Genomic DNA, 16,640 nt, shown 5'->3' on the forward strand with positions numbered 1-16,640 from the left:
ATCCATGGCCTTCATATATGCAAACAATGAGGCAGAGGAAAGGGACATGAAAAAAGCAATCCCATTCACAATCGTGCCCCAGAAAATCAGGTACCTCGGAATCAGCTTAACCAAGGAAGTAAAAGACCTTTACAAAGAAAACTACATAACGCTACTCCATGAAATCAAAGAGGACATGAGGAAATGGAAACATATACCCTGCTCGTGGATAGGGAGAATCAATGTTGTCAAAATGGCAATACTCCCTAAAGCATTATACAGATTCAATGCGATCCCTATAAGTATACCCATGACATTCTTCAAAGAAATGGATCAAGCAATCCTAAAATTCATATGGAATAACAAACGTCCAAGGATAGCTAAAACAATTCTTGGGAAAAAGATGATGGGAGGCATCACCCTCCCCAACCTCAAACTTTACTACAAAGCAGTAACAATTAAAACAGCATGGTACTGGAACAAAGGCAGAGCCGTAGACCAATGGAACAGGGTGGAATATCCCTACACACAACCCCAAATGTATGACCATCTAATCTTTGATAAGGGAGCAAGAGATGTGAAGTGGAGCAAGGAAAGCCTCTTTAACAAATGGTGCTGGCACAACTGGACAACCACATGCAAAAAAATGGGTTTAGACCTTGACCTGACACCATGCACAAAAGTCAGATCAAAATGGATTAAAGACCTCAACATTATACCACAAACCATAAGGTACATTGAAGACAAGGTCGGCGAAACCCTCCACGATATTGAAGATAAAGGTATCTTCAAACGTGACACGGAACTAAGCAATCTAGTAAAAACAGAGATCAACAAATGGGACTACATTAAACTAAAAAGCTTCTGCACCGCAAGAGATACAGTGACCAGAATCCAAAGACTATCCACAGAATGGGAAAGGATATTTACACAATACCCATCAGATAAGGGGTTGATATCAATGGTATATAAAGCACTGGTTGAACTCTACAAGAAGAAAACATCCAACCCCATCAAAAAATGGGGCGAAGAAATGAACAGAAACTTTACCAAGGAAGAAATACGAATGGCCAAAAGGCACATGAAAAAGTGCTCTGCATCACTAATCATCAGAGAGATGCAGATCAAAACTACTTTGAGATACCACCTCACACCACAGAGACTAGCACACATCCAAAAGAACAAAAGCAACCGCTGTTGGAGAGGATGTGGGGAGAAAGGGACCCTTCTTCACTGCTGGTGGGAATGCCGACTGGTTCAGCCCTTCTGGAAAACAATTTGGACGACTCTCAAAAAATTAGATATTGAATTCCCATTTGACCCAGCAATACCACTGCTGGGAATATATCCCAGAGAGGCAAAAAAGTACAATCGAAACAACATCTGCACATGTATGTTCATCGCGGCACTGTTTACAATAGCCAGAATCTGGAAAAAACCCGAATGCCCCAGAACGGATGACTGGTTGAGGAAACTTTGGAACATCTATACAATGGAATACTATGCAGCTGTTAGAAAAAAGGAGGTCAAGAATTTTGTAGTTAAGTGGATGGGCATGAAAAGTTTCATGCTGAGTGAAATGAGTCAGAAAGAGAGAGACAGACATAGAAAGATTGCACTCATCTATGGTATATAGAATAACAGAGTGGGAGACTAATACTCAAGAACTGTAGAAATAAGTACCAGGAGGTTGACTCCATGGCTTCGAGGCTGGCCTCACGTTCCGGGGAAAGGTCAACTCAGAGAAGCGATCACCAACTACATTGTAGTCGAAGGCCATGTGGGGGAAGGGAGTTGCGGGCTGAATGAGGGCTAGAGACTGAGCACAGCGGCCACTCAACACCTTTATTGCAAACCACAACAGCTAATTAGAGAGAGAAAACAGAAGGGAATGCCTTGCCACAGTGGCAGGGTGGGGTGGGGGGGAGATGGGATTGGGGAGGGTGGGAGGGACACTGGGTTTACGGGTGGTGGAGAATGGGCACTGGTGAAGGGATGGGTTCCAAACTTTGTATGAGGGAAGTATAAGCACAAAAGTGTATAAATCTGTAACTGTACCCTCACGGTGATTCTCTAATTAAAAATAAATAAATTTAAAAAAAATAAAATAAAATAAAATATATTGAATTATAAAAAAAAAATTACTTGTGTGTTTCCAAATATGTTATTGATGATCCTCCAACAAAGACAATATGTATTTGGTTATTTTTGCTAAATAATGTGAGCTCTAAAAGAGTAAGCAAAGAGCTCAATTAACAATAGTTTAATAAAATTTAAGTGATGAGACTGACCTATGAATCAACATTTTGCTCTCCCAAATTCTTTCATTTTATACTCAATCAAATTGCATCAAAATTACTATTACTCATCTATTAAGAGGTTATACAAAGAGATAACCCTGCATATTGACTTTTGGTGTAATATTTATTACACTTTATTATAACAGTTGTGTATCCGTTGCTTGCCTTGAAATACAGCATCTTTATGGGAAGTAGAACTTGTCATTTTTAAAACTGAGAACGAAGTATACAGTTTAGTCCCTAGGATGACTTAATGGACTGGAATAATAGCGCAGCAGGTAGGGCGTTTGCCTTGCATTCGGATGACCCGGGTTCGATTTCTCCATCCCTCTTAGGAAGCCCGGCAAGCTAATGAGAGTATCCCACCCACACAGCAGAGCCTGCCAAGCTACCCGTGGCATATCTGATATGCCAAAAACAGTAACAAGAAGTCTCACAATAGAGACGTTACTGGTGCCCGCTCGAGCAAATCAATGAACAATGGACAATGTATATTTAGAAAAATTGATACATCCAGAACTTGATGGAATGAACTCGATGGACTGAACTCAAAAGTTAAATCATTAGTTTTATCTGAATTATGGGTATTAAATGAAAAAAGAAGTTAAAACTGTAATGATTACTTAAAAATAAATGGGCAAACTCTATGGCCATATATTACTATTGATGACATTTCCTGAATTAAATAGACATTCTGCAAATCCCACACATGATGCACCAGGCGGAAGTTTAAACATAGTCTCCAAATGCAATAACAATATAAACATGTTGAAAATGGTCTTTCTGGAGTTATGCTATATATCATGACATTGTGACTTGAAGATTAAGTTCCCTGGAAGGACCACATGAAAAGAAGAGTGCTTTCTGTGGTGATTGTTAGAAAAAATGGAAGCAGACTCAAGGCTTGAGAAGGACTGAATTTATTGTTAATTTGAAAAGTATATGCAAACAGATGTCCATTACAGAACTAAATACAATAGCTCAGATATGGAAATGACCCAATGTTTAAGGATAGATGAATGGATAAGGAAGCTGTAATGCATACACACAATGGAATATTGGGCAGCTAGAAGGAAATATTGCACCTTGCAATTTGCCCCTACTGGATGGAACTGAGGGCATCATGTTAAGTAACATAAGTCAGATGGAGATAAAATACCAGCTGATCTCGCTTATGTATGATATATAGAGAAATACAACTAGGGAACATATAATATCAAACGAGGACAAACCTTTGATTGAAAAATGAGAATACTGGGAAGTAGGTGGCAAGGTGGGTGAGCAAAGAGGTGAACTAGAGAAGACATAAGGACAGTGTTGGAGAGTCTCTGACACTTTGCTAGAGGTGAAGGTACAATAACTTTGTACATAAAAAACATGAACGTTAACATGGTTATAACCAAGCTACCTAAACCACAATAATTTTTTTAAGAAGCTTTAAAAATGCAGGAGTCCCAAAAGATTGTATGAAGAAGTAAATGTAAATGGCTTTAAAAAGCAGAGAGACCTATTGATATTTCTAGTGGAACACTGCAGTCGTATAATAGCCAGCATATAAAAGCAATCCAGATATCCAATGACAGCTGGGTAGGGAATAAAGCTGTAGTCTGTATACAGTGGAATACTATGCAGCCACAAAGGATGATAAAATTATGCAACTTGCTGCAACTTGAATGGCACTGGAGGATCTCATGTTAAGTGAAGTAAGGCTGAAGGACAAATATAAGTACTGGGTATTCTCACCAGTTTTTGGATTATGGAATAATTGGCCTAGAGAGTGAAAGGTAACTAAGATAGGCAAAATATTTGGTTTACACTACAGAAACAAAAATGTCAAAGAAGGATAAATGGAGGAAAGGAGCAAGAAGAGGCAAGTTATAGGGACAAAGGACAGGAGTCTCAGGTCTGTAAGTGCTACCGAGGTGAGATACCTGTATAAAACCCACTAGACTCAATGCTGAAAGCTTAGGACTACAAAAATTAAATTTAAAAAAATGTCAAGGAGAAAAGTTGGAAAATGGGATATAAAAAACTCATTGGTAGAGATTTGAGGTGATGAGGTGGTTGGACTGGAGGTGACAATATTGTTGTTTGAAACCCTTTATAAATAACTTTGGAGTGGTGTCTAAATTTAAAAAATGAAAATTAAATTACCTTGTACTGTCATCCCATCCTGTTGTTCATCGATTTGACACCAATAATGTCTCTATTGTGAGACTTGTTGTTACTGTTTTTGGCATATCGAACACTGATCATAGCAATAGCACAGCAGGTAGGACATTTGCCTTGCACATGGCAGACCCAGGTTCAATTCCTCTGTCCCTCTCAGGAAGCAGGCAAGCTACTGAGAGTATACAGCCCACACAGAAGAGTCTGTCAAGCTACCCATGGTGTTTTCAATATTAAATTAAATTAATTTAATTTAATAAAATTAAAAAATAAAAGGGGTCTTAAAGAGGGCCCTAAGTGACTGCCAATTGGTAAGCATAGACCAGAGTCTCAGATACAAGGAAAAAAATTCAGTTGACAACAGGAATGAGCTTGGAAGAAATCCCCCAATCTCTGATGAAACCAGGACGGTTAGCTGACTTCATTTCATAAAGAACAGGGACCCAAGATGTCCGTTACTTACCAATAGTAACATGAGCTAATAAAAAATGGGTGCCATTTGTAAAACCTCCATTTGTGATTTTTATGCAATTGTGGAACACTGCTATGTAGGAATCACTGTATCACTGACATCCTGTTGTTCATCGACTTGCTCAAGCGGGCACCAGTAATGTCTCCAGTGTGAGACTTGTTGTTACTGTTTTGGGCACCCGAATATGCCACGGGTAGGAATACAAACTTTTGTAGAATAGATTCTGAGAGAAATGATATTATACTTTTAAAATAAAACTGTAGTGAAACTTTTCAAAACTGAAATTAAGTTCAGAAAATAATCCCCATCTGTTTGGGGGTTCATCAGAGAAAGAACTTCATAATCCAATTATAGATTTACATCAGGCAGTCATAGTTGTTTTCCGCCACGTGACCATAGATGTGTGCTCTTAACAATTTAATGTATTCTATGGGGTTTTGAGTGGCATCCATATTAAAGAGTCAAAGTCCTTTTTTTGGAGGAGTCGTATTTTAATAATCTTTGAAAGAAGCTGAAGTCTTTTTTGTGGCCTTATTCAACTTCCCCCAGAACTTGCCTCAGACCCTGTCACGTTGAGAAAATATATGTGACTTTCTTTTATTCTTTCATGTGTTTCGAGTTTAACAACATATGCTGTTTATATTTGGTTTCTATAGAGAGTTCCCTTTTGTCTTGTAAACAGTTGCAAAGATTTACCTAGAGCTGTATTGGTTTTCTCTTTCTTTCTTCTCCCACCCATTTGGAAAGTCTGAATAGTTCCAAGGATTAGTAGCAGCTTAACTTCCGTCATGATTTGCAATAGATAAATGCAGTTATTGTTCCATTTGGCTCTTTAGGAAAGTGAAAAATTAACCAGTTGTCTTGTTCTGTCTGCATCTTAATAGTCACTCTATTGTATTTCATTGAGTTGTCAGAAAGTCCCTCACATGAATCCTCAAAATGAGGTGAGGCCAAAAGGTCAAATTATTCTCCTTCCAAGTGAATTAGATGCTTTTGGAAAGGATAATAATCAACCCTTTTCTCCTAAGGACTTAATACCTGAATGTTGAGAGTTACTGATCTAGTGAAAGAGCCTGTAGTGTGTTTTGTGGTAATTAATATCTTCATTTTCAGGTTAAGTAAGTGATGTTCAAAGACATCACAAGATTGTCAGAAAAAAATGATATTAAATGAAGGATCTGTATAAAGTTTAATCCAACAGGATTCCAATTTGCTGTCATTTGAATAAATATTGGACCTCATTAATGATGACTGCTAGCTATTTCATAATTAAGATATTCCTCACTCTGATATCTTAAAATCTTCTACGGGAGACCATAAGATCTCTATTTTACCTTCACACAAACACAACAATAGAATAATATTTTTTTCTTGGTTAGTTTAATCTTCTAAAGTAAAAGCAGGGGCTAGAGTGATAGCACAGTGGGTAGGGTGTTTGCCTTGCACGCAGCCAACCGAGGTTTGATTCCCAGCATCCCTTATGGTCCCCTGAGCACCACCAGGAGTAATTCCTGAGTGCAGAGCCAGGAGTAACCCTTGTGCATTGCCTAGGATGCATAACCCTTGCGTATGACCCAAAAAGCAAAAAAATAAAAATAAAAAAGTAAAATATAAAACAAAACTTTTCTCTGACATTTAAAACAACAGGAAGCAGTAGAAAATGAGTTTGAAAAGGGTGCTGGAAGCAAAAGACTTAGAATCCTTTCTCTGCCACTTGATTTGTTATGTGACTTTTATTCTACCAATATATCTGTATTCTGTAGGGTATTCATCTATAAAATGGGAATATATAGGATATTCTACCAGTTTTTCAAAACAAGTATATTAAATAATATACATGTAGTGTCAAAATGCATGAGAAAATGTTCAACAATGGTTGAGCATCTAACCTACTTTCATGCACTCAAGAATTGGCCATGTAGATAATGGTTGGTCTTTAGATTTTATTTTTTCCCTAACACTGGTTTCTCTCAGATTCTTTTTCAATTTACTTGTTCCCTCTCCTTTTTTGTGGGGGTGTAAATTTAATAGCTAATCTTTCTCTTCCATTACACTCTTCCAACTTGCAGTTCTTTTTTGTTTCAGTTCAGGAACCAAGGAATCATACTAAGTATAAGTGAACATTGACCTCTGGCACAAATAAGCATCTGTCCTGCACATTTAGGGTATTAGAGCCTGCGATATTGCCTGTAATCCTTCCTAGCTTGTGGTTTTAAATTATGTTAGGAAATTCGGGGTAATTTCAGGTTCCTGAGTTAAAATTGCAATTTTGCTTTGGCAGATAATGTGTTTTTGAATGAGAGACTCTTGTGTGTATATTAAATAGTTTTCTCTTACAGCTGGGTTGACTGTCCTTGACCATTTTAGAAATGAAAAACTATGACTTACTTGGCAAAAATCTATTTGCTTTCCAGGAAAAGCTTACAGTCCTACACTTAATTTCTACTGCATTCATATTGTGCTGGTTATAAAGATACACTAATGCCTTTGCTTATTTTTTAGGTGTGGGGTTGTTTCTTAAGTTTCACTTAGGAAGTCTGGGGGAACCCTTCTAGTACTAGTGATTCTCGGTAAACTGGACCTGAATTTCAGTGACACACTGGAGATGGGATGTAGATCCTGTGCTGCTGAATATGACCTGGGTCAGTGGCCAGTGGTGGTTCTGTGAGCTTACAGGTAACACCTATATATGCCCTACAATCTCCATGGCTATACTAGTAACATTGCGAGAATTCATGTCATTCTGGAGATCTAGTCAGATTGGCCTCCTTCTGAGCATGCACTGTAACCCCTTGTACTGTCTCACCAGAACTTCTTTGCTGATTTTTAAGGGGAAAAACAAAGCAGCAGAAACAGAGAGGTATATAGGAGGTAACAGGAGCAGGATGTGGGGACCTCAACCACATCAGTGATGTAGAGGCATGGTTTACCTAAATCACAGAACCAACAACACTAACTAACTGCATGAGTTTTGAACAACAGCAACCAAACTTAAAAACCTGCCTGTCACGTGGTAGAGTGAGGGTGGGGGTAAGGTAGGAATGGACCTGGGGACATTGGTGGAGGAATTCAATGCTAGGGCTGAAGATACAATTCAGGCCCTTTGGTACTGGGGCCATCTGGTCCGTTGATGATGGAATTAGTATTGGAACATGGATGCCTGAAACTCAGCTATGAGTAACTTTGTAAATTACTGTGCCTTAGTAAAACAGTTTTAAAAAATCTGTTCTAGTTATTACTGTCTGTGTTACTGCTTTCTCAATTTTTTTAAAAAAAATTTAACTTGGTACTTAATGTGTATAGTAACTGGAATGTTGGATTATCTAAAGATCATATTCTAATTACCCAAACCCATGAATATTTATTTTGTCTTTCATGTCAAATAATAAATTTGTACGTGATTAGAGTATTTTGAAGAGCCAAACAAGATAACTCGATGGACTGATATGAGCTTTGCATGAAGAAGGCTAGAGTTTTATCCCTGACACTGCATACCCCTCCCCCCCACACATAGCACACAAGCACACACACAGTACACACACAATACACACAATACACACACACACATATACAATCTTCTGAGTACTACCAGGAGCAACTCATTTCTTCTACACAGTCCAGGATTAGTTCCTGAGAACTGGCAGTTATGACCCTCAAACCAATAGTTAAAGTAAACTGGGGCGGGGGGGGGAGATATAGTAGATTATCTTAGTGAACTCACTTTTTTACAAAGACCTCTTACAAAATGAAGGTAGGACGGTCAGGGTAAGAGAAAAGTTATAATGACTGAAGCAGAAGTTAGAGTGCAATGAGAAAGCAGCACATGATACAGTGTGCAACTTAGCTAGAATCATGCTAGAAACATTCTCTTCTGGAGTTTGAAGAAGAAACAAATATATGTTTTGTATTGATTTAAGCCACTGCAGTTTTGGTAATGTATTGTTCAAGTAACACGAAACCAATACAAAGATTTTAAAAAGAATTTTGTTTCCAAAGTAAAAAGACAGTTTACTCCCTCTCCAAAAGATGGACTGTGAATACAAAAGTAGGTTGTGCATATAATTAAAGCTGCATTTTCTTACAAAACTATTGTGCCTGAGAATTTCAACTGAAAACAATCTTTTATTTTCATAAAGAAGAGGCATATTTCATATTCTGGAATATGACACATACTTGTGTATTCTTCTGAAAACTGGGATAGCGAGGAGCAAATAAGCAAAGTTTTTATAAAGATTAAAAATCAATTGAAAAATATTTTTCTATTTCTTAATTCATTTGTTGACTGAGAATTTAATAGGTAATTAAATGAGATTGAATGAAGCCAGTTTTGAGATCAGCAGATTGGAACTTTCTTGGGGGTAAAAAAGAGACATTTACACTTAAAAGGACTCAATGTATTAAACATTTGAAACCTAACCCTTAGATTGGGGGTGGGGTGTGCAGATAATTCTCTTCTCCAAAACTTTACTGACTTTTAATAATACTACTATGAAAATTTAATCAAAGAAAATACATATTCAAGGAATTAGCCTGGTTACCCTCAGGGACCTGAGAAAATATGTTTGTGCAGTGTAATGGGTCCGAATTACTGGGCAGCTGTCAATGACTCTCTTGGTTTCTTGGAATAAACCTCCTTGCACCCAGAAACAATAGATGATCTTGACAATTCTTTTCTATTCTAAACATTGATCAATGCTGTGATTTCATTATAACTGCTTTGCATTACACATCTTAAAGCAATTTGAGGAAAAATAAACAAACTCTTACTAATAAATCACATCCCAAGTGAATTTCTCAGTTAGGTTATACATTCTCTGTGTTCTATTAACAGACTCAGCAAAATTTTTCCCCAATATTTATATTCACAATATCTGCTTTCCTATCCACTTTTTTGGGGGGTTACAATCACCCATGAACACATATGAAATTGAATTTGTTTTTGTGTGGTATATGTTCTCAAATTAGCATATAGTTGGTACAGAATACTGCATTATTTTTAAGGTGCTCTCTTCAACAATAAAGGAATCCTCATAATGTTTACTTTCCTGTTTTTTAGGGGCGGGGAGGTCCAAGCACATCAAAATTCTCATGACACTATTCCAAACAGTCTTTATATACTCTGCATAAGTAAACATTAAAATCATATGTATTCTATCAGTATTTAACTTATTGCCAGGCTTTCAGATTCCTACTAATTGAGCCACTGTCTTTGCAGAGATCATGAATTTTGCTGAAACACTAATTGCCTTTGGAAAACCAGAGACAGTTTTAGTCTTCATTATTGCTAAGTAACATGGAAAACATGAATCCTTTGTTTTCCTAACCATATGAGGTTTCTATTTATACCATAACTTTTCTGGTTATGTCTGATAACTAACCAGAAACTAAAGGTTTGAAACAAGAAATGGAAAATAAAAAAGCATGTGTGCTTAGAAGGATTACCTTGGAACCCAGATTTTTCTCAATGACTAATGCCCCTATTAAGCAAGCACATGGTGAACTGTGATTTTGGTTCTTTGAGATGTGGCCATATTGTGTCTCTAAGATGTAGTTCAAATGATGTTGTTTCTGGGTACTTGGTATTGTTTTCCTTGAATCTATTTTAGTAGTCTGTCATTGAATATTTTAATAGTTTGCCTAATTTTACTCTGTCAATCTGTTCAGTGGCCACTAAAGTATTAAGCATTCAATATGTAATTTTAGACTAGCCAGCATTGTCAGCTTGGCTTAAGTAGATGAGTCTGAACATGTTAATGCTTTAAACTTGAATTAGAAAGTTTAACATTAGATTATGCTCAGCCCTAGAATCAACATGTCACCTTAACTGACTCGTTTCTGGGGGACTCAGTTTTCTCATCTCTAAAGTTAATGGAAAATATGCCCACTTCTAACTTGCAATGATGGAAACATTTTGCCTTGTACAGTAATTGAATTATTATCCTTGTCTTGATTGAAATATATTTAAACATCTAATTGTGCAAAGTTGGAAATACAACATTGTATATGTAAAGCTACTTACAACTAGGTATGTTAGAAAGTGTTATTAGGTTCCTTTCTAAGATAGGAAATGCAGAATCAGTTTTTTCTAGAATGATTGCTGGCACGATTAGAGGACACAAAGTTCAGTCTCCTTTGTGGCTCCTGCAAGTTACTGCTAAACCCATCACGGTCTCCTTTTAGTGAGGCAAGGAGATTTGGACTGCACCCAGCAATGCTCAAGCGCTAGCCTAGTTCTATTTTTTTTAAAGAAGTTTTATTGGATCACTGTGAGATATAGTTACAAACGTGCATGATTGCATTTCAGTCAAACAATGCTCAAGCACCCATCCTTCCACCAGTGCACATTTTCCACCACCATTGTTCCCAGTGTCCCAGCTGCCACCCCCATCCCACCCCACTCCCTGCCTCCGTGGCAGGTATGATCCTTCTTACTCTTTCTATAATTTGGTGCATTATGATTTGCAATACAGATACTAAGAGATCCTTGGTCTACTTTGGGCGCACATCTTCCATCCTAGGTGATCCCTCCAATCATCATTTACTTAGTGGTTCCTTCTCCATCCTAACTGCCTTTTCCCCTAGCACGTGGGTCCAACTTCTAAACTATTAACCTAGTTCTATTTGCAGGGGTTACTGCTAGCAGTGCTCAGGAAATCATATCAGTGCCAGGGATCAAAACAAGGTTGACCATGCTCAAGTCAAGCACCTTTGTTCTGTACTATTTCTAGAACTTTCCTCACCACCTTTGATCACTGTCTTCAATGAACCTAAGAGACTTCTTATAGATATAAAAGTCTGTGTAGCACTGTAGCACTATTGTCCCATTGTTCATTGATTTGCTCGAGCGGGCACCAGTAACGTCTCCATTGTGAGACATCTTATTACTGTTTTTGGCATATCAAATATGCCACGGGTAGCTTGCCAGGCTCTGCCATGCAGGCGGGATACTCTAGGTAGCTTGACAGGCTCTCTGAGAAGGGTGGAGGAATCTAACTGGGTTGGCCACATGCAAGGCAAACGCCCTACCTGCTGCACTATTGCTCCAATCCATAAGAGCCTCACTGAGTACTAATTCAAAGAGCTTATGTTGCCACTCTGAACATCAGTCCATTTAAACACTATTCTTGAAACTTTATCACGTAATGTTTTATTCTTATTTATACAGTATTTTAGAAATGTACCTTTATGGAGGGCTGGAGCGATAGCACAGCGGTTGGGCATTCTCCTTTCACGCGGCCAACCCGGGTTCAATTCCTCCGCCCCTCTCGGAGAGCCCAGCAAGCTACCTAGAGTATTGAGCCCATGCGGCAGAGCCTGGCAAGCTACCCATGTGTATTGGATATGTCAAAAACAGTAACAATAAGTCTCTCAATGAGAGACATTACTGGTGCCCCCTCGAACAAATCGATGAGCAATGGGATGACAGTGACCCTTATGGAAGCCAGGAAACTTACCATTCCTATTTATTGTTGAATCAACTGTGTCTTATATGTGTACAATGTTTAACTAACGTTTAATTTAAATAAGGTGAAGTATATTCATTCTTTATGAGCACAGATTACAACTAAAACCTAAACATTTCATACAAAGTCCTACTGTTCTCTTGAATTGCTAGCTTTATATCATATGAGAGAGAGAGATTAGAGAGGGAGAAGAGAGAGAAAGAAAGAGAGTCCTCACCAGTGCAATATTTTCTATTACTTTTCTTCCTTAGGATAAGTGATTATAACCATTACTTCAGTTATTATGTCCATATCCATAACCTAAATTTTATTCTGTATTGTCCCTTATTTAATATGCAAATGTTTTTCAAGCAAATTCTTCTTTCATTCAATTTTTCAATACTGTTGAATTACAGTAAACCTTTATTATAGTAAAAGCAATAACATTAAATTTTGTATATGTATTATAATTTAAACAAGGTAATTAAGAATTAATATCTTTAGGATTGAATTTATTTTTATATTCTTCACAGTAAAGTTCATCAGATACAGAACTTTTAATGTTGGTTCTCTTTTTTTTGGGGTGAGGGACACAACCAGGTGTGCTCAGGGCTAATATTTGACTCTGTCCTCAGGGTGGTGTTCTGGTAACCATGTGGAGTACCAGGGATAGAACCCAGGCCAGGTATGTGCAAGACAAGCAACCTACCTGTTGTACTTTATGACCCCCCAATTAAATTTTATTTAAAAGTACATTTAGACACGTTTTTAAAAAACAGTACAATATTGCTCTTCAAGCTCTGCTATATTACTCTGCAAGCTCTCAGAAGAGAGTGATGCAGAGAGTCTCTTGCCCGCACACCTGGCTATCTTCCCCAGGGCCCCTCGGAGGGGATGGGCTCCAGATTTCCTCCCCACTCTGAGCAGAGGTCCTGGCGGCCGAAGACCACCGGAACCTAGCTGCAGCCATGCTGGAGGCTCCTCTCTACACCTTCGGACAGGCCTCATGCATGAAGGTACCAGCAGAGGAACCCAGGTGTGTGTAATCCCATCAACAGCCAACATCCAGAGAGAGACTTAAAAGCAAGTTCTCAGAAACACGGGGCCGCAAGCGGCTACGAGATATCTTTAGCTTACTTCTCCCTCTAGGAGAAACTGGCAATCTTCTAAGAGTTTCCTGCCTTCATGGGACAGCCTTGCAAGCTCCCCATGGTGTATTCATATGCAAAATCCAGTAACAAGCTGGATCTCATTCCCCTAACCCTGAAGAGCCCCCAGTGCAACATCCTTAGGAGGGCCAAGTTGAAATAGACTTCTAAGATCTCAGGGAAAGGATGAAATGAGATGTTACTGAGCCCACTCAAGAAATCGGTGATTAACGGGATATTGTGATTGTGACTGATTGCTCTTCACATGCTACCTGTCTGAATGCAAGGTTCTGTCCCAATGGAAAACCAGCAGGACCTGTTATACAAGAAGGGAGACATCTAAGACATTGGCAACTATCGCCCAATCTGCCTGCTGTCCATTGTCTACAAGTTGTTCACTCAAATCATCCTGAACAGAATAGGCAGAACACTAGATGATGGACAGCCATGCAAGCAAGCTGGGTTCTGAAAAGGATTCAGGACAATCAACCATATCCACATGGTGACCAAGCTCGGTGAGGTTTCGCGGGAGTTCAAGATGCCGCTCTGACTAACGCTCATTGATTTAAAAAAAGGCCTTTGATTCTGTTGAGATGAAGCAGTCATCGAAGCCCTTGCCAAACAAGTTCTTCGAACTCAATACATCAGGATCCTCTGTGAGCTATATTATGGATTCAACACCAGGATCTCACCATTCTACAAAGAAGTGATCATCAACATGAAGAGTGGGGTTCGGCAGGGTGACACCATTTCACAGAAACTCTTCAGTGCCACCCTTGGGAACATCATGCAACAACTGGAATGGAAAGGGATGGGAGTGAAGATAGATGGTTGGCAATTCCACCACCTCCACTTCGCTGATGACATTGTTCTCATAACACCAAATATCAGCTAAGCAGCAAGAATGCTGGCCTACTTCGACCGTGAGTGTGGAAAAGTCGACTGCAGCTGAATCTCATGAAGACAATGTTCATGAGAAATGAACTAGTTCCTGATGTTCCATTTTCCCTCAATGGAACGAATATCTCCGAATGCAGCAGTTATGTGAGCCTAGGTGGAGAACGCAACATGACAAACAATCTGGCACCTAAACTGCGCAGGAGGAAGAGAGCGGAATGGAACGCCTTCAAGAGCGTCAAAGAAGTAGTTAAGAGGATGAAGAACCTCTGGCTCCAGGCACATCATTTTTACTTCACCATTCCTCCTGCACTAACATACGCCTCAGAGACCTGAGCCGTATGAAAACAGTATGAGAACATTATTCGGGTATCCCAAAGAGGAATTGAAAGAGCTATGCTTGGAGTATCACGTTTCACTCAAGTGAAAGAAGGAATCTGGAGTTCCGATCCCCGTCAATAATCAAGAATCAGGGACACTGTCTCGTTTGCCAAGACGTCAAAAATCAGATGGACACATAATGAGATTTAGAGAGGACTTCTGTACTAGAGCTGTTACAGACTGGATTCCATAGGATGTCAGAAGACCGCGTGGCTGCCCACCTACAAGATGGTCAGACTTCATCTTCAAGACCCCAAATGAACAGTTTGAGGCTCTTCGTGTTCCTGGAGCGAGCAGATACCATTGGGCTACACTAGCATGCGACAGGGATGAATGGAGATGTTATTGGCGCCTGCTCGAACAAATCGACCAACAACTAGATGACAAGTGATACAAGTGATTGTTAATTTGTGGACATTTCTTCATGGTGGGAAAGTGTCTGAGTATCTATCTCCTGCTTAGGGGGAATGTTTAAATTTAGTGGATATGGAAAAAGACATACTATAGATAAAAGAAGATAGGATTTATAAGAACAAAATGAGTGAGAATTGTAAAACAGTATGGAGAAATAAGAAAATGCTTGAAAAAGAATCAGGAATTGCTGTAAACTGTAACCTGTTGATATTCAAGTAGCTCTCTATCATAATGATAACCTGTAATCTGTAGCATTTAATGATTTCTTTAGTGTAAATAGACCTACCAATTTCAAGTAACCAATGTGCTACCTGAACAATATTAACTTAAAATTTTAGAGATATGTTGTAGCCTATAAAATAAAATACTTCTACAAGATGAACACAATAGTTACACATATACTTAAGAGCATAGGAAGCTTCATTTAGTTTGTTTTCTGTTATTAACATTTTAGGTCTTTTAAAATATGGGAATTTTATTAGTATGATTGTTGTAATAATTCACTCAACAGAACTAATGACACTCAGAAGATCAGAGAATTATTTGAGTAGTTGGGATATTCAATAGCATCAGTTTTTTCTTTGATTGGTATAACGAGTATACTTGTGCATAGGTATCTAAAACTCTGCATGAAGAGAGAAACTGATGCAAAAAAATGGAAAGAAAACATAAAGCAATTAATAATAAAATATGGTGGAAGTGTAAATACTTCGGAAGGTTGAAGCATTATATTTTAGGGTTTATGTCCTTAAGGTAAATATAGTATTGGGGTGTAGAGATAACACAATGGGTAGAGCTCTTGTCTTGCAGTTGGCCAACTAGGATTCAATCTCCAGCACCCAGTATGGTATCTTGAGCCCTTTGAACAGGCTTTGAACACAGAACCAGGAGGAATAAACCCTGAGCTCAGCTGGGTGTGATCCCAAAATTTAAAAAATAATAAAAGAAAGACTAACCAAAAGGCTTTTACTACTTATCAAGAAAGGACAAAACTTGTATATGGTAGAGTAAAATAAAGATATTTCACCAAAAAATTTCTATGTCACTAAAATAAATTATCCTTATAATGGTTCTTGAGCTCCTGAAGAATTTTCTTAATGACTTGTTATTAATAGAAATAGTGACTTCAATCAATTAAATAATAATAAATAAATATGATTCTTACTTAGAGGAATATTATAATGTGTTAAGAAATTAATCACGGAGTTAATAAAACTGATGGTTAATATGCATTGAATATTTACTATATACCAGCAATTTTTTATTTTTATTTTTTATAAATTTAAATTTTATTGAATCACCATGTGGAGGGTTACATAGTTCTCAAGATTATGTCAGTTATACAATACTCAAACACCCTTCCCTTCACCCGTGCCCATATTCCATCACCAACCACCCCATTATACCTCCCGCCCCCTCCTGACCCCCCAGTCCCCGC

The sequence above is a fragment of the Sorex araneus genome, chromosome 2, assembly GCF_027595985.1.
Source record: "Sorex araneus isolate mSorAra2 chromosome 2, mSorAra2.pri, whole genome shotgun sequence".
In the NCBI taxonomy this organism is placed as follows: domain Eukaryota; kingdom Metazoa; phylum Chordata; class Mammalia; order Eulipotyphla; family Soricidae; genus Sorex; species Sorex araneus.